Below are 21,873 nucleotides of genomic sequence, written 5' to 3'. Positions count from 1 at the left end.
CAGCTTTATCCAGACTATTTCACAGTCCGACCCAGTATAGATCTCAGCTGCGTTTAAACAGCTTTTAACTGCAATGAACAAACCACCTCCCATAGCATCAGTCCTATCCTTCCTAAAAATTGTCCAATCCGAGTTCAAAACTGCACTCCTGTTTATGTCTGGTTTCAACCAGCTTCCGGTACCAATACAATATTGGCATTACTACTGTTTATTTCGGAGATTAACTCGGGGATCTTGCTACAGACGCTTTGGCAATATACTAACATGAGATTTAGCATATTTAAAACCTTTGGGATGACCTGTCGAAGCCAGTATTGTGTAATGTTTCTAATAACATCATATTTATGTACGCGGCGGTACATTTCCGAACAGGCCGTAAGGATAGCATCGAACAAAAACAAGTCTGCTGTTTAAAAAAGGGGTTGTGCCTTTCATATGTTCAACAAAGATAGCACAATAAAGTCTATAAGGATGCTTAATGTCCCCCATGTACATAAAACACTAGCTTCATACTTTCTTTTATTTTGCTTTAGGAGCCAAAGCTATTTGTGATTGTGAAGATAAAAGTAGAACCCTGTACACCTCTTTAACAATGGTCAGTTTTATAACAGTTTATTTATCTGCAGTTGTCTCGTACTGGACAGCGTTCTCGTTTCTGCTACTTGTTTCATATTGTTTTCATCCCATTTGCACGCATGAATATTTATCGGAAGTATCATGTTTGTCCACCACATGATTGCGGCTGAACAACTTGGTGTCCTGAAGCTATGCACATCAATCACTGCGCGAAAATGACGTATTATTCGACATTGCTCAATAGTGAAAAATACTCAGTTTATACAGTCGATAGTTGAAATATCGCTTTTCAAGAAGTTTTGTTAAGGTCTTTGGAACTTGCTCGAAGGATACTTTTCCAAGTTCCTATGTAGCCTTGAGTAATTTTAGTAGTCTTAAGAAAATTTTAGTTTGATGATATATGCAGACATTTTATTGTTGTCATATTATAATTTTGGTAAATTTATTGGTGTCAGGCAAGATGAATTGCACTAGATACAATTACGTAACAATAAGGAAATAAACGTGACATTTGTTTGACTTTATTAGAAAATACGATACGTAATGTATTACAGAGCCAAATTGTGTAGAGATACTGATACGTGGTACTTACTGGAATTACGGAAAACGTGGAAGGGAGGACCCACCAATATAACTCCCTTTTCACACAACGTGTTTATTTAACAAAACTGCAAAAAGAAACGGCAATAAGGTGGGATTTTAAGGAGATGGGACCTGGATAAACTGAAAGAACCAGAGGTTGTACAGAGTTTCAGGGAGAGCATAAGGGAACAATTGACAAGAATGGGGGAAAGGAATACTGTAGAAGAAGAATGGGTAGCTTTGAGGGATGAAGTAGTGAAGGCAGCAGAGGATCAAGTAGGTAAAAAGACGAGGGCTAGTAAAAATTCGTGGGTAACATAAGAAATATTGAATTTAATTGATGAAAGGAGAAAATATAAAAATGCAGTAAATGAAGCAGGCAAGAAGGAACACAAAAGTCTCAAAAATGAGATCGACAGGAAGTGAAAAATGGCTAACCAGCGATGGCTAGAGGGCAAATGTAAGGATGTAGAGGCTTATCTCCTAGGAGTAAGATAGATACTGCCTACAGGAAAATTAAAGAGACCTTTTGAGGAAAGAGAACCACTTGCATGAATATCAAGAGCTCAGATGGAAACCCAGTTCTAAGCAAAGAAGAAAAAGCAGAAAGGTGGAAGGAGTATATAGAGGATCTATACAAGGGTGATGTTCTTGAGGACAATATTATGGAAATGGAAGAGGATGTAGATGAAGACGAGATTGGATATATGGTACTGCATGAAGAATTTGACAGAGCACTTAAAAACCTAAGTCGAAACAAGGCCCCGGGAGTAGACAACATTCCATTAGAACTACTGACGGCCTTGGGAGAGCCAGTCATGACAAAACTCTACCATCTGGTGAGCAAGACGTATGAGACAGCTGAAATACCATCAGACTTCAAGAAGAGTATAATAATTCCAATCCGAAAGAAAGAAGGTGTTGATAGATTAGAAAATTACCGAACTATCAGTTTAATGAGTCACAGCTGCAAAATACTAACGCGAATTATTTACAGACGAATGGAAAAACTGATAGAAGCCGATCTAGGGGAAGATCAGTTTGCATTCCGTAGAAATATCGGAACACGTGAGGCAATACTGACCCTACGACTTATCTTAGAAGCTAGATTAAGGAAAGGCAAACCTACATTTCTAGCATCTGTAGACTTAGAGAAAGCTTTTGACAATGTTGACTGGAATACTATCTTTCAAATTCTGAAGGTGGCAGGGGTAAAATACTGGGAGCGAAAAGCTATTTACAATTTGTACAGAAACCAGATGGCAGTTATAAGAGTCGAGGGACATGAAAGGGAACCAGTGGTTGGGAAGGAAGTGAGACAGGGTTGTAGCCTCTCCCCGATGTTATTCAATCTCTATATTGAGAGAGCAGTAAATGAAACAAAAGAAAAATTTGGAGTAGGTATTAAAATCCATGGAGAAGAAATAAAAACTTAGAGGTTCGTCGATGACATTGTAATTCTGTCAGAGACAGCAAAGGACTTACAAGAGCAGTTGAACGGAATGCATAGTGTCTTGAAAGGAAGATATAAGATGAACATCAACAAAAGCAAAACAAGGATAATGGAATGTAGTCGCATTAAGTCGGGCGCTGCTGAGGGAATTAGATTATGAAATGAGACACTTAAAGTAGTAAAGGAGTTTTGCTATTTGGGGAGAAAAATAACTGATGATGGTCGAAGTAGAGATGATATGAAATGTAGACTGCAATGGCAAGGAAAGCATTTCTGAAGAAGAGAAATTTGTTAACATCGAGTATAGGTTTAAGTGTCAGGAAGTCGTTTCTGAAAGTATTTGTATGGAGTGTAGCCATGTATGGAAGTGAAACATGGACGACAAATAGTTTGGACAAGAAGAGAATAGAAGCTTTCGAAATGTGGTGCTACAGAAGAATGATGAAGATTAGATGGGTAGATCACATAACTAATGAGGAGGTATTGAATAGGATTGGGGAGAAGAGAAGTTTGTGCCACAACTTGACTAGAAGAAGGGATCGGTTGCTAGGACATGTTCTGAGGCAACAAGGGATCACCAATTCAGTATTGGAGGGCAGCGTGGAAGGTAAAAATCGTAGAGGGAGGCTAAGAGATGAATATACTAAGCAGATTAAGGAGGATGTAGGTTGCAGTAGGTACTGGGAGATGAAGAAGCTTGCACAGGATAGAGTAACATGGAGAGCTGCATCAAACCAGCCTCTGGACTGAAGACCACAACAACAACATGTCGAAAGTTTCGGTGTTAATGAGCGCACCTGTGATTAAAGGTTAAACAAATTGAGAAACTATATGACAATGATAAGGCCTACTTCAAAGAAACCAACCTCTTCAATTTCAATTGGTAACCAAGGTGCGACTGGACCCCAACCCGTCTTTTCCGACAATTGACTAAAGCCCTAGTGACAGTTGGCTGTTAATATTTTCACGGTTAAACCGATTGTCAGATATTAAGACCGCTCTGAAGGAACGTCTTAAAACATGACTTGTGAACACTTACTACAAATGGTTCAAATGGCTCTGAGCACTATGGGACTTAACATCTGTGGTCATTAATCCCCTATAACCTAGAACTACTTAAACCTAACTAACCTAAGAACATCACACACATCCATGCCCGAGGCAGGATTCGAACCTGCGACCGTAGCAGTCGCGCGGTTCCGGACTGAGCGCCTTAACCGCGAGACCACCGCGGCCGGCTAACACTTATTACAAGAGAACTCATTCGATGGAACCACAAGATCGTGCTAAAATATACCAATGAAGACCAGGTCTTTCAAACACGGAAACGAACAGCTTGGTGCAACAGCTTATTCAGATTATAACTAATGTCTGAGAAATGCAATTACAAAGAACTGAACCAGTTAACAGCAAAATCTAACAATAAGGTCCCTCTTTTGTTTAACGTCAGCCTGTGCCTTAGTAGAATTGTTCTGGCTGTATTTACGACCAAGAGCTGATTAATTAGAACGTTAATGATCGGGCACAAACCAGAAAGGAAAGGCAGTATAATATCGTGACAAACTTTCAAACGACAACTAGTGTCTTAGTACAATACTACTGCCTACATTTAAGACCAAAGAGCCGACCGAGTAAATCTCTGAGGGTCGGGTACAAACCAGAAAATAATAAGGACGGCAGGTAGATAAAGAAACGAATCACCACAAGGATTATAGAATGTTACTCCCCTATATCAGCAAGCGGTTCCGTGGATCCACGGTGTCGATGAAAGCCAGGTAGAAGACCGGTATCTTCTCTCTGTGCAGGCCCTCCTTGCGCAGTTCGTGGCTTCGGCACTCGGACCTCATGACCACCTCGTGTTGCGACGCTACCACCGATCCCCAAACTTAGTGCCTCTCTCTCGGACCAGCAAAGCCCGTATATATAGATGCAAGCAAAGACAGTCTAAGGATACAACCCACAAATACCAACTCTTCCCCATTGATATTGGCAATAGGGCCGCAAGAGGGATTGTCGATACCAGACCTGAGCCAGTGGCGCCAGACAGAACAGCCTACTAACTCAATGGCGTCACGGCTCAGACATAAATAAACAACTGTGTGAGTAATTAGTCTACAACGCACGCTATTCTGACTATACTCTTACAAAAAAAGGCACAAATTTTTAATACGAAGTCCCGCTTCAAGAAAAATAAGGAAAGCACTTCAGAATTTAGAGTTCCCTTGTACAAAGTCGGATGAAATGACAAAGTCAAATGGCAACGAATCTACGCATGTGGTAGCTGCTCTAAGAGAGAAACAACTTTTAAATTTCAAAATATTGTATAGTATAATTTTTCAGGCTGTAAAAATGTTCTTGATACGCGCACATTGGTCTGTTTCCTTGCGAATATGTGAGACTTGTGTCATATGGATAGCCTTAGAACGAAGTGAGCGTAATTACCACTAAAGCGGAGTTGTTAAACACGTTTGTCTGACATTCGTTCACCAAAGAAGACGAAGAAAATATTCGAGAATTCGAGTAGGGAACAATTGCCAACGTAAATAATGTAGAGGTAGATATCCTCGGTGCAGCTTAGCAGCTTAAAGCACTTAATGAAGGCATGTCTTCCGATCCAGATAGTATACCACTAATGTTCTTTTCAGAGTATGCTGACGCAATAGCCCCATTCTTGGCTATAATACATAATAGCTCACTCCGCGAAAGATATTTACCTAAAGACGGGAAGGTTGCACAGGTCACACCAGTACTCGATAGAGACAATCTGGTGAATTACAGACTGAAACGTCCCCTTAGAACAATTGTATACGAGACTGTGCTCAAACTGACACACAATAATTTTAGCGCAACGCAATCTGACTATCAAAAATCCCTACAAAAGAATGGCCCAGATAAACATTAAACTATACGTTTCACAAATCACTTACCTCACCAAAAATCTTCCTTACTCGAACTACTGCAATACAGCGAGCGCCACTACTGCCAGCTAAATAAAAGATTCAAACTACGGAAGGCACTAACTACTGATAGGGATAGTTAGCAAATGAAAGATTTTAATGGAGAACAAACAATGTATTTACCTTAATATCATCACTAGTCATAATATATGTAATTTCAAAACTCCGCCATCTCTCTCCTCACATCCACCACTGGTGGCGGCTCACCTCCAACTGCGCAACGCTACGCGCTGTTAACATCCAGCTGCCGCTGCCCAACACTACAATGGCAGACAACAATGCAAACTAGCCACAGACTGCACACAGCACAGCCAGTGATTTTCATACCGAGCGCTACGTAACGTTGCCGATAAGAAAACATAAACAGCCTACTTACATAAAGAAAACATAAACAGCCGACTTACATAGCCCCCATGCTCCCCACAAAAAATTTTACAAATTGTTTTGGCCAGTGGCCAATAATGATTTGATAAAATTTTTCATTATTACAATAACAAAGATATCAAATGCACACACTTATTAATACAATGGTGGTCAAAAGCTAAAATTTTCTCACAGTCCATAAAGACAGTCCTGATCATTCATCACAGTAAAACTGCCGTTTCTTTTATCGAAGTCTGAGCAGTAAAAGACAATGCACACGTAAGTAGTGGATGTCCATCCAGTCTTGAAGAAGTAGTGTTGTCCTTCCAACGGAAAGACAGTGCTGACTCTTGACATGCTGACAGGTAATGGGCCACAACAGAGCAAACCCACAGCAGAGTCAGTCGAAGTTGATGAATATTGGTAGGTAGGTCATCACAGAGTAGACCCACTGTAGTCCTAGTAGAGATTGTGGTATTGGTGGCCCACCAGAGGTGCAGACCTACTGTAGTCCTTGTAGAAATAATGGTATTGGTGAGTCAGCAAAGGTGTAGACCCACTGTAGTCCTTGTAGAGATAATGGTATTGGTGAGTCATCAAAGATGCAGACCCACTGCAGTCCTTGTAGAGATGGCCAGCAGCCATCTGTTGTGACTGTGCGGGTGCACAATCACCATTGAAGAGTCTTGCAGTTAATATAGCAAGTCCATAATCACCACTTGTGCACTCACAAAGTTTTTGGAATTGTCCTTAGAACCAACAATGCTATTATCCAGTTCCTTGCTGAATTATTAACACACGTGCAAACACTAACAGTCCCAACTTCTCCCATATTGTCCATATACTATGACCAACAGAAAAGTGTGCAGTGAAATGGAACTTACAAGTTAATAATATGATGAAATGGTGTCAATTACAATTTTATAACATAAGAATACAATTACAAAGGTACAAAATACATCATTAAAAACATAACAATACAGATAACATTTGTAGTACAAGCTTTACAAAAGAATAGAAATAACATATACATCAGTGTTACAGGAATTATAACATAAGTTCATACATAAGAGATCAGAACATCAACTTCACACATGAGCATTAAAACAAAACAGAATAAATAATGTCTAAACATCTTTACAAAGAATATAACATATTATCAGAAAAATTGTACAACATAACTCATATCAGTTAAACACATAAAGACAGGAAAAACACAAATATACAAGGGTACACAGACATATAGAGGGATGACACAAAAGGAAGAAATTGTACAACATAACTCATATCAGTTAAACACATAAAGACAGGAAAAACACAAATATACAAGGGTACACAGACATATAAGAGGGATGACACAAAAGGAAAGGACAGGGTTTGTTTTACTGCAGTATTTTGCATGGAGATCTCCCTTTGTTCATCATTATTCCCAAAAGTACTATCTAAGCCTGCTTTCTGTATTCTGTTCACATCCTCTTTCAAAATAGTTTTTCTCCACTGTACACTACCCTTTTTTTTTTTTTGGGCCAAACCAGTTTCTTATATCTTCTCAATGCATTTCTTCCAATTCATCATAGTTAGTTTCTTATATAGTCTACCCCCTCTTAAGCTAACTTAAAACTACTGAGCTCAGACCCATGCTACTTACGTCGATTTGCAGCACGAGTTTGTAACATAGTCTGTGTTCGAGCATTATGAATTACGTCGAAGGTAACGGATTCAGAACATATCATTCGTTTGAAACACAAACAGCTCTTTATTCGCACGAAATAATGTGTGTTATTGACAGGGGATCTCAAATTCATTCCACATTTCTAGGTTTCCGGAATGCTTCTGAAACCGTTCCTCATATGAGACCCGTAATCAGATTGCGTGGAGTATCACTTCAGTTGTGCGACCGCATCCGTGATTTCCTCTAAAAAAGGCCACAGTTGGTAGTGACCGACGGAAAATCATCGACTGAAACAGATGTGATATGTGGCGTTCCCCAAGGAAGTGTTATACGCCCTCTGATGTTCGTAATCTACACGAACGATACTGTCAAGTAATTCATTAGAAGATCGAAACTAACTGCAAAATGACATACACGATACCTGAATGGTGCGAAAATAGGTCTCTCTCAATATGGAAAAGTGTGACGTCATACAAACGGATTCAAAAATGATGTCTTTAAATTTCGGTTACACGATAAGTCACAGAAATTTAAAGTATTTCAATTTGACTAAATAACTGGATACTACAATTACGAACAACTTAAGTTTGAACGATCACATAGATAATATTGTGGGGAAGGCAAACCGAAGACTGCGTTTCATTGCCAGATCGCTTAGGAGATGCAACAAGTGTACTAAAGAGACTACTTTTACTACGCTCGTTCATCGTCTGATAGAATATTAATGTGCTGAACCGGAACCTTACCAGATGGGTTCGACGGATGATGATGACGATGATCTTTGGTTTGGGGGGCGCTCAACTGCGCGGTCATCAGCTCCCCTACAAAGTTCCAAATTTTACATAGTCCAATTTTTACACAATCCAATCTACCCACTGTCTCAAATGATGATGATACTGATGATGAAATGATGAGAACAACAAAAGCACCCAGTCCCCAAACAGAAAAATCCCCAACGCACCCGGGAATCGAACCCGGGATCCCGTGTTCCAGAAACAGTAACGCTGGCTACTAGACCACGAGCTGCGGACAGATTTGACAGAGGTAGTTTAAAAGGATCAAAGAAGGGCAGTTCGTTTTTGTTATTGCGAAATAAGGGAGAGAGTGTCACGGACAAGGGGGTAGGAATGTCAGTCATTAAGACAAAGGTGTTTCCAGTTTCGGTGAGATCTTTTCACGAAATTTCAATTACCCAATTTCTCCTCTGAATGTGAAAGTATTTACTGTCGCCAGCCTACGTAGGGAGAAATGATCATCATAATAAAATAAGAGAAATCAGAGCTTGTACAGAGAGATTTAAGTGTTCACTTTTCCACGCGCTCTTAGACAGTGCATTGGTAGAGATGTCACCTGAAGTGCCAGGCACTTGTAAACTCGAAAGTAGTCACGGAGAGGTAGATGTAGAATGAAAGCGTGTGCAGAATGGTATTATGTTTGTGTCGTATGGTAATGTTGAGATCAGGGAGAGGGTGAAATTCGGTCCCAGCACATAACGTATTCCTCTAGAAACTGTGTATGCAAGACAAGAGGGCCGTCCGAACTTAATGTTCCCATCTGACGAACGGATCACCATCAAGCCATCACTTCATGAGACACGGTATAGAGGTGTTGTGTTGGCAGAAGAGCCAACACTGTGTTGCTAGAGGAGGCCGAAATGCACGCTATAAGCTCACGCGGGATGGCGTGAGGACTGGAACAGTTAAAGGAGTTGAGCCTAGTAAATAAAGTACGTAGTTGCTTGAATACTTAACTTTAATCCATAATTGTAGAACATCGCTCTGATGATACATAATTTGAATCTCAATATAACGGGTAATGGCGCCTTGCTAGGTCGTAGCAAATGACGTAGCTGAAGGCTATGCTAACTATCGTCTCGGCAAATGAGAGCGTATTTGTCAGTGTAGCTTCGCTAGCAAAGTCAGCTGTACAACTGGGGCGAGTGCTAGTACGTCTCTCTAGACCTGCCGTGTGGCGGCGCTCGGTCTGCAATCACTGACAATGGCAACACGCGGGTCCGTCGTATACTAGCGGACCGCGGCCGATTTAAAGGCTACCACCTAGCAAGTGTGGTGTCTGGCGGTGACACCACAAGAGGCTTTAAATTTAACGTGATACATTGGCGCAAAGACTGTTGATCAGAACTTTACACTAACACCTCTCCTCCCGTGGCCAACCAAATACTAGTAGTAAAAATTTCATCCACCACCAGGATTCGAACCATCTTACCTCCGATTCGAGCGCCACCGCAGAGCTTTCGCGACCTCGGCAACGGAAGCGGACGTTACTAGATGACTGTATTTAAAGCATTCTGTTAGTATATATAACATGTCATCGTCAACAATGCACCATTCGCAGCTTGGAGAGAGTATTAATCTTAACAAATGCTTCTTTCAATTATTTGTGACCTGTTCTTACGAGCAACAATTTTCTCGTGAGCGCCAAGTGGATAAACCAAGACTGGCGTGTAATCTGCTGCTGAATTGTCCAGTACGTTCATCCCTGATACTCATGCCAATCTATTGTTCATTACTGCTGACGTGCCGGGCTACAACTGGGGGTGGCTCGGGTCACCCGAGCCATAACCACCCCAGTTTGCACCGCCTTTCTGGAAGTTGCCTGCAGAGTGATTGTCTGGGGAGGTTCTCTTCTGCCTTCATCACTAGACCAAAACGTAATGCTCTTATTGATTGCGTACATGCGCCAGCCACAACTGGCTTGTCATCAGGTAAATGGTGGTTGTCACTTCAACATTTACACGGTTACTGTACAGTTTCGAGAGAAGATTTGCCTTTCCTTTAATTTTTTGTACTACTGATGGTACACATAGAGCAGAATAAACTAGTGGTGGAAGAGAATGATAATGCAAAAACGGGGTTGTAGCGCAACCTCGTAAAGTTGACTTGAAACCGAAAAACGTGCAATAAAAAAAAAAGAAGAAAATAAGATTTAGCATTGTATATATTCCTCCAGGAGATACCAAGATACACTTTGATAATCTGACCTTTGGTATTCTATAGAATTTTTTTTTTTCAAAAATCTTTATGTTCACTGAAACCAAGCGAAATCCCTAGCGTAATAATGTGAACAGATTTACGATGGTACAGTAGGTTTTGTGCGTCACTAAATGCGGCGACGAGCTTCGAATACGCTTACAGCCTCGCCCACAAGGTTCTATGCCCAATGCTGTCCACAAATACTTTGTATACGGCGTTTCGACTGGATGCGGTTTTCAAAGAGACGGCGCGCTGTGTTGACTCACTGTGGAGGGACAATACGGCTGTGATTTTACGAGCCGGCTGGTCCGAAGCAAAAGCTGTCCACGAATACAGATGCGATCCGAGCGATGCACAAAAGCGTTTCATTTCTGGTTACATCGGGACTGTCAGCAGTTTCAGCAGTTTAGGACATGGGGAATAAATACATCTGAACGTGAGAGCTGTAGCGTTTCTGTGGCTATCCTGAGAAACTTTCAACTGTCAGAATACATGAAATAGTAGTTCTATTGATGAGAAGGACGTTAGTTCTTTAAAAAAAAATATTCAATTCTTTTAAAACCAACTTCGCAGCTACAAGAAAAAAGAGTATTTTTGATGAAAAATATGCTTTTTCTTGTAGTTACGAAGACTGATTTAAAATACCACAAATCATTATTAAGCACACTTATGAAGAAGTATGAAAAAAGTATGCCAAGTTCCGTGATATTATTAACTTAAAGTGCACATTACTTATTTTTTCCTATTGTTTTCCTGTCTTCGTTCACGTCTTAAAATTGGTTGACGCATGTTATCTGTACCAGTAATAAATCTGTAAAAGCATCTCATTCATCTGTTTGTCTTCGACACTCTAATCTACAAAACTACTACACGAATTTCCATGGCTTTCGCACGTAGCTTGACCATAGTTTGGGGCACCATATTCGCGATAGTTCATCAAAATCGGATCACGATAAATACGCTAGTCTCCAAAACAAGTAGATGCTTTTTATGGGATTTTCACTGGTAATTCCAGCTTATGTAAAGAAACCGTATAGGCTATATTTCATCTGTGGTGTTACCGCCAGACACCAAATTTGCTAGGTGGTAGCCTTTAAATCGGCCGCGGTCCGTTAGTATACGTCGGACCCGCGTGTCGCCACTATCAGTGATTGCAGGCCGAGCGCCGCCACACGGCAGGTCTAGAGAGACTTCCTAGCACTCGCCTCAGTTGTACAGCCGACTTTGCTAGCGATGGTTCACTGACAAATTACGCTCTCATTTGCCGAGACGATAGTTAGGAGAGCCTTCAGCTACGTCATTTGCTACGACCTAGCAAGGCGCCATTACCAGTTACTATTGATGCTGTAAAACATGTAACGTCAAGAGCTTTGTTCACCAATTATGGATTAAAGTATTCCAGCAGCTACGTACTTTTTTTACTAGTCTCAATTCCTTTAGCTGTTTCAGACCGCACGCCAGCCTGCGTGAGCTTAAACGCGTGTTTTTAGGCTTCCTTCATAGTGGATTGGCTGTCTTGCCAATCCACAACATCATCAATATCGGATCACAAAAAAGAAGGTATGCACACAACACTTTTCCAGTTCATTCTGGTCTCGGTACAGCAACCAGTATGTACTAAACGAAGAGACAAGAAGTATTGGTTGCAAGGGTACAATGTTTTTGGTATTTCTCAATGATACGTTTCGCCCTTAATTAGGAATCTTCGAATTCGTTGATATTTCGTAGCGATGGGTACATGAGATACCGCGCATAAAATATCCCAGAAAGTAAGTGCCCTGGCCAAAGATTTAAAAACATTGCGTAGTGTTCTTCTTACGGCATGTAGTGAAGTTTGTCCGTCGCCAAACTGTGGCATGTAGCCATCTGGTTTGCTTTGGACTGCACCACATGCCACACTGAGGCAGTGTGTCTTTTTAAAGTTTTGACAAGATGCAGTTACCTGTTGGAATGCCTTATGCACAGCATCTCATGCACACATTGCTACCAAATATCAGCCAATCCGAAGATGCCTAAATAAAGTTGAAATCCGTCACTGGGAAACAATAAAAATATTTTGACACTGCAACGAAGAGTGGTTGTCTCTTCATATTCACAGATATTATAAAAATGTATGAATGTATGTTCCACTTCTGCTCCGAAACCACTGAAACGATATCAAGCAACCTTGGTACACAAATCACTTACTGTCAGAATCGCTGCGAAGGTAAGAACCACCTCTATAGAGGTGGAGGGTGGAGGGGGTGGGGGAGAGGTGGGGGAGGAAAAGGAGCGTAGACCACGATGCACGAATACCCAGGTTTTATTCATCCAGTAGTAGAGAATTAGGGCGCTTGGTGACTTGCAACAAACTTTACACATGATTTCAAACCTTTACAAAACTTTTCCTGGCTGACACTCGCAACATAATAACAAAGAGAAGAATGTTTATCGCTTACTACATTTTCGATGTTCGTTTTCGCTTCAGACATGACGTTTTGATTTATTACTTCTCTACTACCTACCCCACTTGCAATACTTTTTGCAGACAGTTTTCAAGTGTAGCACAGAATGTACCTGCAAAATTACATCTATGTACGACACATAGTTCAGAATGTGTGAGATTATAAACACTGAGATGCGTGAAAAAGTGCCTTGTCATGGATGACGTTTGATCGTACTATTCCTAACCCACTGAACCGATGTCAATGAAACTTGATAATAAGGTAACTTGAACACTGAGGAGGAATATCAGCTACTTTCGAAATAGTGTAGTGGCTACTTTCGAAATAGTGTAGTGGCTTGAAGATTATTACGCGAATTACGGAAAAATATTTACTCTTTAGAAAAGATATTTACTCCCTGACGTTTGAACTTCATCATATTTGTGAAAATTCTTTTAGTGGTTGGTATTTGCTACATGACACGATTCAAAAATGATTCAAATGTCTCTGAGCACTATGGGACTTAACATCTGAGGTCATCAGTCCTCTAGAAAGAGCTACTTAAACCTAAGGACATCACACACATCCATGCCCGAGGCAGGATTCAAACCTGCGACCGTAGCGGTCGCGCGGTTCCAGACTGAGGAGCCTAGAACCGCTCGGCCACTCTGACCGGTGACACGATAAAAAATAATGAATATAATGGTTACACAATCTTAAATTTGTTTATTCCATACTCCCACACTATTTGTTTCATAATATACACGTTGCATAATCTATATGTGCTGTGTGCACTACCCAGCACTTGAGAACGAGAGAAGTCAGCGACTTGCAACGAACAATACACTTAATTTCAGATCTTTACGAAACTTTTTCTGGCTAAAATCCAACAAAATAATGAAAGAAAGAAAGTTTGTCCCGTATTACATTTTCGCTCATCATCCAGTAAAACTCTCGCATCAAACAAGACTTCTTCATGACGTTTATATTCATTTCTTGTTTGCTACTGACTTCTCATTTAGCAGACAAGATACACGTATGTTGCCAAATGTGCCTAAAAAATTATGTCACTCTAAAACATGTAGTTGAGGGGACATGGAGGAAGGAGGAGAGAGAGAGAGAGAGAAAGAGAGCGAGAGCGAACAGGAGATGGACAGAGAAAGGCATGAGGACCAGATGGACAGAGAGATGGGGGAAGAGAGTTGGACAGAGAGGGAGGCAGAGATCGACAGGGAGAGGGGAGGGGGGAGAGGATGAGCTGCACTAATAGAACTGGTATACAGGGTGTTACAAAAAGGTACGGCCAAACTTGCAGGAAACATTCCTCACACACAAAGAAAGAAAATATGTTATGTGCACATGTGTCCGGAAACGCTTGCTTTCCAAGTTAGAGCTCATTTTATTACTTCTCTTAAAATCACATTAATCATGGAATGGAAACACACAGCAACAGAACGTACCAGCGTGACTTCAAACACTTTTAGTGGTTGGTATTTGCTACATGACACGATTAAAAAATGATTCAAATGTCTCTGAGCACTATGGTACTTAACATCTGAGGTCATCAGTCCTCTAGAAAGAGCTACCTAAACCTAACTAACCTAAGGACATCACACACATCCAAGCGGTGGCGGGGGGGGGGGGGGGGGGAGGGGGCTCCACGGGGTGACTAATATTTTTTTCTTTGAGCGCCAGTAAACGATATACTCAAAACAGAAATAAAGGAAGAATGATATCAAAAATATTTGTATTACTTCGTTACAGAAACACCTCAATGATTGGAATTTGTTATGCTTCGTTAGCCGTTGAACAGAGCGCTGTGAATCAGTCTCGTTGGTCATAAGGTTACAGCCCATTTCTCATTGCTCATCAGATTAAATTCCCGCACGATTATATAATTTCTTAAAGACATCATTACTGTTCTCAGCTGTTAAAACTATTCGCTTGTTATGATATCGATTGAAATTTCCGTCTTTGTTCGTTTTCAATTGAAATACTGGTAAGGCACGAAATTCTCGTCATGGACATGGAAAAGAACTTATAAATATCGACTATGACAGTTACATCTTTTAATCAATTTATTTTTCACAAAAACACGGACCATTGAGTTCCTTCTTTTCCATCACTCACGATGTTGCGGATGTAGATCTCTATTGAAACTACACTGCCAAGCTCTTGCATTTACTGAGGCTCGTAATACAGTTAGTTTGGTCACATCAACACCATTCTGAGAAACTGTGGAATGTCCGCCGGAAATGCTATATTGTATTCAGCGTCCTATGGCTTTGGTTCATGACAGCATCAAAGACACAGATTACGAAGGTGCGCTGAAAAGTTATGCCTCAGGACCTTTTATGTTAAGACTCTTAAAGAATTTTAAATAAAACAAACGTTATTTTCTACATCTTTATTCGTCTTGTCTATATTTTTATTTCTTAATATAGTCACTCTGGCTACGGACACATTTTTCTCAATGAGATGTTTGTTGACACTGTCACTGTAGAATGTTTTACTGTGTTGATAGAGCCACAATCGATCCCCGATTGCACCGCTTCATCACTATCAAAGTGAAAGTCTCGACAGTGTTCCTTAAGTTCTGGAAACAGATGAATAGATGAATATCAGATCGGGCCAAGTCGGGACTGTATGAAGGATGATTAACAGTGAACCCAAGCCTTCGTAGTGTTGCAGGTGTCGAAGAGCTCGTGTGTGGTATGCAATTGTCATGCCGATGGAGAGGGTGCTCCATGTATGGACGAATTCTTCGAATTCGATACTCGGTTACAGTAAACTGTTTCTCACGCACTGACATAGCTACGTTACACACCACCATGATGTACGCTACAACTCAGAGCCACCTAGCGGCAGAGGGCTGCAAATATATAGATGTGGAAATCTCATCATGTTTGTTTCATTTTAAAATCCTTAACAGTTATCGAATCAAATATTCCGACGCAATACTTTTCAACATGGTCTCGTTTGTATTGAGATCTCTGGAGGACAGTGTAGTGTAATATTCCCAGAAGTAAATTAAGCCTGACGTGCACCTCACTGACGCTTATTAATGAAAGTACTATAATAGTGTGTATCAAACGAAATTTATGATGACTGGAGGATTTATTGGCAGAGAGGATGAAACACGTTATCTTCAATGGCGGGTCGTCGACTCGGGTAGCAGCAGCTTTAGGCATGTCCCAGGGAGATACATGGAACTTATTGTCCTCATATTGCAAATTAATGACTTGAGAGATAAGAGTAATAAAATTCTCAGACTTTTTACGGACGATACACCTATCTAAAATGATGTACTACCTGACAAAGCGTTACTTCCAGACTGATGTTAAGATTCCAAATAGGTGAAAATATTGTCAATCTTTTTTAAATATTCAAATTGCAAATTGCATGATTGTAATACACTGTGACCATATTACCAATGAGTCATAATTGGGACCAGTCAACTAAGTAAATAACTTGGCTGAAACAGCTTTTGGGGATATGAAATTAAATTATCTCATAGGTTGAATCGGCGGTAGGACAGGTGGCAATACTGAATAGGCGCCAGCAGTTTACAAAGGAGATAAATGGGATACTGGCACCATAAAGAAAAGGCAGAACAAATAGTGAAGGATTTGCTTAATTGAAGGAAAGCGTCACGAGAATGAAAAATCTGTACCTACAGATGCCAACTATCTGGCGATAGAGTACTTACGATATTTCACTAACCAGTGTTAAGTGAAGAGACTAGGAATATACTATAGCACTCCTTACAGAGTGCAATAGGTGTAAGTGCAGACATTTTATATGTGGTACTTTGATATGTACACACATCACTGTGGTGCTTCTTTTTGCTCTGCGTCGACCATTCTTCCCGCAAACACATGACAAACGTTATGATCTGATGTTTCCTGACACCATGCACTACACCTGTCAGTGTAGGCTAACAGTTTTTCGTTAAAATAGTTAAAATAGTTAAAATGGCTCCAATCCCAATGGGACTTAACTTCTGAGGTCATTAGTTCCCTAGACTTAATTACTTAAACCTAACTAACTAAGGAAATCACACACATCCACGCCCGAGGCAGGTTTCGAACCTGCTAACGTAGCAGCAGCGCGGTTCCGGACTGAAGCGCCTAGAACCGCTCAGCCACAGCGGCCGGCTACCGTTTCTCGTCCACGCGTCCACGCTTCAGCATCTGATTTGCTGCCAACTAAAAAATTAGCTTTAATGGTTTTCAGTCGTCATATGTAGTTTGAGGTTCCAACCAACATAAAACCATACGACTTCTAATAGCTTAACATATATTGACGATTTAATCACTTGTACATTGTTACGCTTAAGGCTATTAGGAGACATCAAGGGCACTCCTAGACAAGAGAACAGTGATGCAATGCAAAGAGCAGTCCAAAGTGGTAACGTTTACGTAAGCGGAGCTAAATATTAACATAGGAGCCCTGCAAATTGCAGACGCTGTGGGCATCTGACCCTGGGGAAAAGTTTCGCTACAGAGAATTAACTGGCAGCTCCATCCACCACCTAGACGCTGTTGTAAGGCGTCAAAATAGACGTCCATGGAAAGGCACGTCTTAGCAGACGCAGCAAGCTTGATGCTAGCCCCTGAGAACTGCAACGTGTGAGATAACGGGCGAGTTGTGGAGCCCTGAAAATATTCTAAGTTCAGAGTTGGCGGCCACCGCTAGGGGCGTTCGGCTAGCGGGGGCTCGGCAGGCCAGCCCCCGCACGTGGTCCATCGGCCGCGTGGCAGGGAATTCCGCATTCGATAGAAATTAATAGTAGCCAGATGACTCATGATACCTCAAAAAGAAACATGTACATTACCATTATTTGCACGGCCATTCTGATGGTGTAATCAGATTTTCATTATCTTTATTAGTTTAAAGTTCAGTATCTGACGGTAAATTATACAAGTTACACCCAGTAACCAATTTACAAAATTTAAACGCGAAATCCGATTTTGTCGGTCGCCGTGTCTTTAGAAAGCTGTTAGTGTAAACCAAAACTGGTGTGAATTACAGGCATGTAACTTAAATACTACATGAGTTATTGGAGGTCAAAGTGGCCGATTACTATCGATCGCGTCAGGCCATAAGTACTCCACAGTTACACGAAAAACGGTAGCAGCACTCTTATGAATATACTGATTCATCTATGTCTTGGTTAATATCCGATGTATGCTATTCATTACGAAACTGGTCAGTTATTTACTGTGTTTTAGAAAGCACAGAGACATAAGGCTCCTGGCCTACCTTTTGCTTCTTTTCTTTTGGTATATGTTTATTTAATTGCTTATGTATTTAACAATGTGTGTTAGAGCGTGTTTATGGTCCAGCCGTAGGAATATTTATTTAATTTCAGTTATTTAAATGTAACTCCAGTATTTCGGATGTGCTTAAATATGTGCGTGGGTGCGTTGGCGCGGGCGCTCTAGTCAGTCACAGCCCTCCTGAATGTGGAGACTGGGTGGGAGCATCGTTTCGGGACAGGACACATGTAATGCCACTTCCTCGGACGAGAAATAAAAATCAAAAATTAGCTCCCAATACCCCAAAGACTTCCCCCCACGCCCAAATTCCCAGAAAAGTTAATAAGCGAACGAAGTTCCATTTACCAATATTATTAGGACTATAACAAGTGATTAAATCAGGAATCTAAGACTTGACAATTTAGTAATCTACGAAAGAAAGATAAAATTTCAGGAAAATTAAAATCAAAATCATAATAAATCGCAAAATTAGCATCAATTAACATTCGCAAAGTAGAACCAACGATTCTAATGAATACTCCGTGTGAGTACTCTTTGGGAATCGTGAGTAATGACTAAGTATAATTCAATGCATTGTCACTACGTTACGAGAGTTAGCCGAAGCAGGTCATATATTTGAACGCTCGTACATGTAGGCGCGCTTAGATTGTTTTTGAGATTCAATAATTGCGATCTATTATGACGCAGTAATACGATCTTCTGACTTCAAATATCACGGCATTAGAATTCGAACAGAGGACTTTTACCTACTAGAATAAAGTAAACTTTTAACTAGATAATTGAACTAAACATTACTTAGACAGTGATTTAGGCAACGAACACTGATAGACAATTTTCATTCATAATAGCCAGTGGTTTATGGAACTTCAGTGTAATGTCCGAAGCATATAATTTAAATCCCCCCCCCCCCCCCCCCCCCAACACCTGGGAAAGTTTTCTTCTCAAGGCTCGGTTAGGAAGTGACTGACATTGTGCAATGAAACGCTCTCTAGTGCCAAGTCGTGCATTTGTGATTTAAAATTCTATCAAATTATTGACATGAAACTCCCGAGTAATAATTACGCGCAGCGATAGCATTTGACTGTAGCGCTCGGCGCTTGTGTAGAATCTTTGAATCAAATAACAAGCCCACTGTTACGATTTCTAACATATCTGAAATTACGACCGGCTTGTAGGGAATTTGTTGTGGATGTGACTGTATTGGTTTTATCATTAATATTTCATCATTAATCAGTTAAACATCGATTACAAACGATTAATTACCATTCTTGGTGAAGTAAATATCTCACGCACGTCGACATTTCGGTTCAGCACTGTTATTTTGTGTAACGTCGTCTTCGTAACTTGATAACGATCTCAACACTCTACCGACTGTCGCTGAGTTTTAGCCGAGGCCAAGTACAAATCAAACCAAATCATCAAGAAGAAGAGGCGTTATACAACGAAAGGGCTGGACGGCGCGACAGACGCGGGGTCGGGAGAAAGACTTGGAGAGTTGAACGGTTTGCGTGTGATCGCGAGAGATAGAAATACTTTGTAGTGCCGACTTGTGAACTTGTGTGATTTCCGTAGCTTCTACAGTGAAGACGTAGTGTGCGTTTAGAAGTGTATATCTAGCAAGCTGTATTGTTGTTCATAACTAATTACTTGCTATATTTTATTTAATTGCTGGACCATCGACACCAATAAGGGTTTTGCAGAAATATACCGCATTCTCAAAAGTACCTCTACTATCGTACTCATCATTTAAAGTCGTTAAGATAGTACCTGCAAATTTTATTTAATTACAATCTTTCATTTATAAATTTCCATATCAATTCGCAATTGCCAAGTGATAAGAACCTTCGACCATTGTATTCATGTGTGTATTCTTATCGTATACTCTACACTCAGTAGTATTTGACTTGTAATGCGGCAACTACGTATCCCAACCCCTAGACAACGAAAACAGCCAAAACTTTTAATATTGCAACGTTGAGTCGGAGGGTGCGTAATTGATGTGAAAGCCTGCAAACGTCAATGGGTTTACACAGGTTAGAGTGCTGCTACAGTGTCCCCTCGTTCAAAAAACGTCTGAGGGTCGGGCCAAGTGACGTAAAACACTGTTGTTGCTGGCCGTAGTATAAGTAACAGTGACGTTTAACTTTCACTTGAACGCTGTTGATACCTAACATGGAGTTTATAATGTAAAATCCAGATGCATACCTACCAACTAAGTAGGAATAGGGAAGGAATCCAAATGTAGCTGGCCAGAGGTGCCGTGGAGGTGCAGAGCGACTCGCCACATTGGCCAAAACGTGTTAAGAGCCGATGGATTACAGGTAGACTATAAGAAGGGGAATGGAGAAATAGTGCGCAAAAAAAAAACAAAAAGAACATGTTTTTGTATTCAGAGGGAGTAAGCTCCGACACCTGTTTCTCTCACTTGGAGTGCTACTATCACGTTTATACATTATGTGCTGCTAGCGTTCGTTACTTTTACTAGCACCCACCCTCGTGGCTTCAGACACTGCCTCCTTTGATTTCTCTAATATTTAGAATCAGCCTTCAGGATAGTAGTCTGATAATAGCGTTAATCAGACGCCTGAATTCCACGAAACTCTTGCTGTAAGTATCCATTCCAGAATCCACGCCTCTCGTAGATGCCCTGTAACAGTGTTTCACGCAGATCTAAGTCATCGACCTGCCTTCACTGCGAGTCTCTCTTTCTGCATTTGCTCCTTACCGTTCGGAAATAGCAGCTGACATCTAACCCCCCTGTCTGCCCTCGATCCTGCGTCAGGACACGACAAGCTGTAATTATTAGTCTGAAAGATGACGTAAATATGGGTGTAATGCAATTCGGTGCGCCGTCCTGAGTCACCGATAGAAACATCTGCTCTTATGCAAATTGCACCCTGTGTATTGCGCCTGGAAGACGGCTGCGGAAAGATTTGACTGAGACATTTAAGCTAACATTCTTGGACTAGTACATTGTTGTTTGTTGTTGTTGTAGTCTTCAGTCCTGAGACTGGTTTGATGCCGCTCTCCATGCTACTTTATCCTGTGGAAGCTGCTTCATTCGCAGTACGTACTCCAGCCTACATCCTTCTGAATCTGCTTAGTGTCTCCCTCTACAATTTTTACCCTCCACGCTGTCCTCAAATACTAAATTGGAAATCCCTTCATGCCTCAGAACAAGTCCTACCAACCGATCCCTTCTTCTAGTCAATTTGTGCCACAAATTTCTCGCCTCTGCAATTCTGTTCAGTACCTCCTCATTAGTTATGTGATCTACCCATCTAATCTTCAGCATTCTTCTGTAGCACCACATTTCAAAAGCTTCTATTCTCTTCTTGTCTTAACTATTTATCGTCCATGTTATACTTCCATACATGGCTACACTCCATACAAATACTTTCAGAAATGACTTCCTGACACTTAAATCTATAATCGATGTTAACAAATTTCTCTTCTTCAGAAACGCTTCCCTTGCCATTGACAGTCTACATTATAAATCCTCTCTACTTCGGCAATCATCAGTTATTTTGCTGCCCAAATAGCAAAACCCCTTGACTACTTTAAGTCTCTCA

Source organism: Schistocerca cancellata, chromosome 5 (assembly GCF_023864275.1).
Source record: "Schistocerca cancellata isolate TAMUIC-IGC-003103 chromosome 5, iqSchCanc2.1, whole genome shotgun sequence".
NCBI lineage: Eukaryota > Metazoa > Arthropoda > Insecta > Orthoptera > Acrididae > Schistocerca > Schistocerca cancellata.
This window is presented reverse-complemented; position numbering follows the sequence as displayed.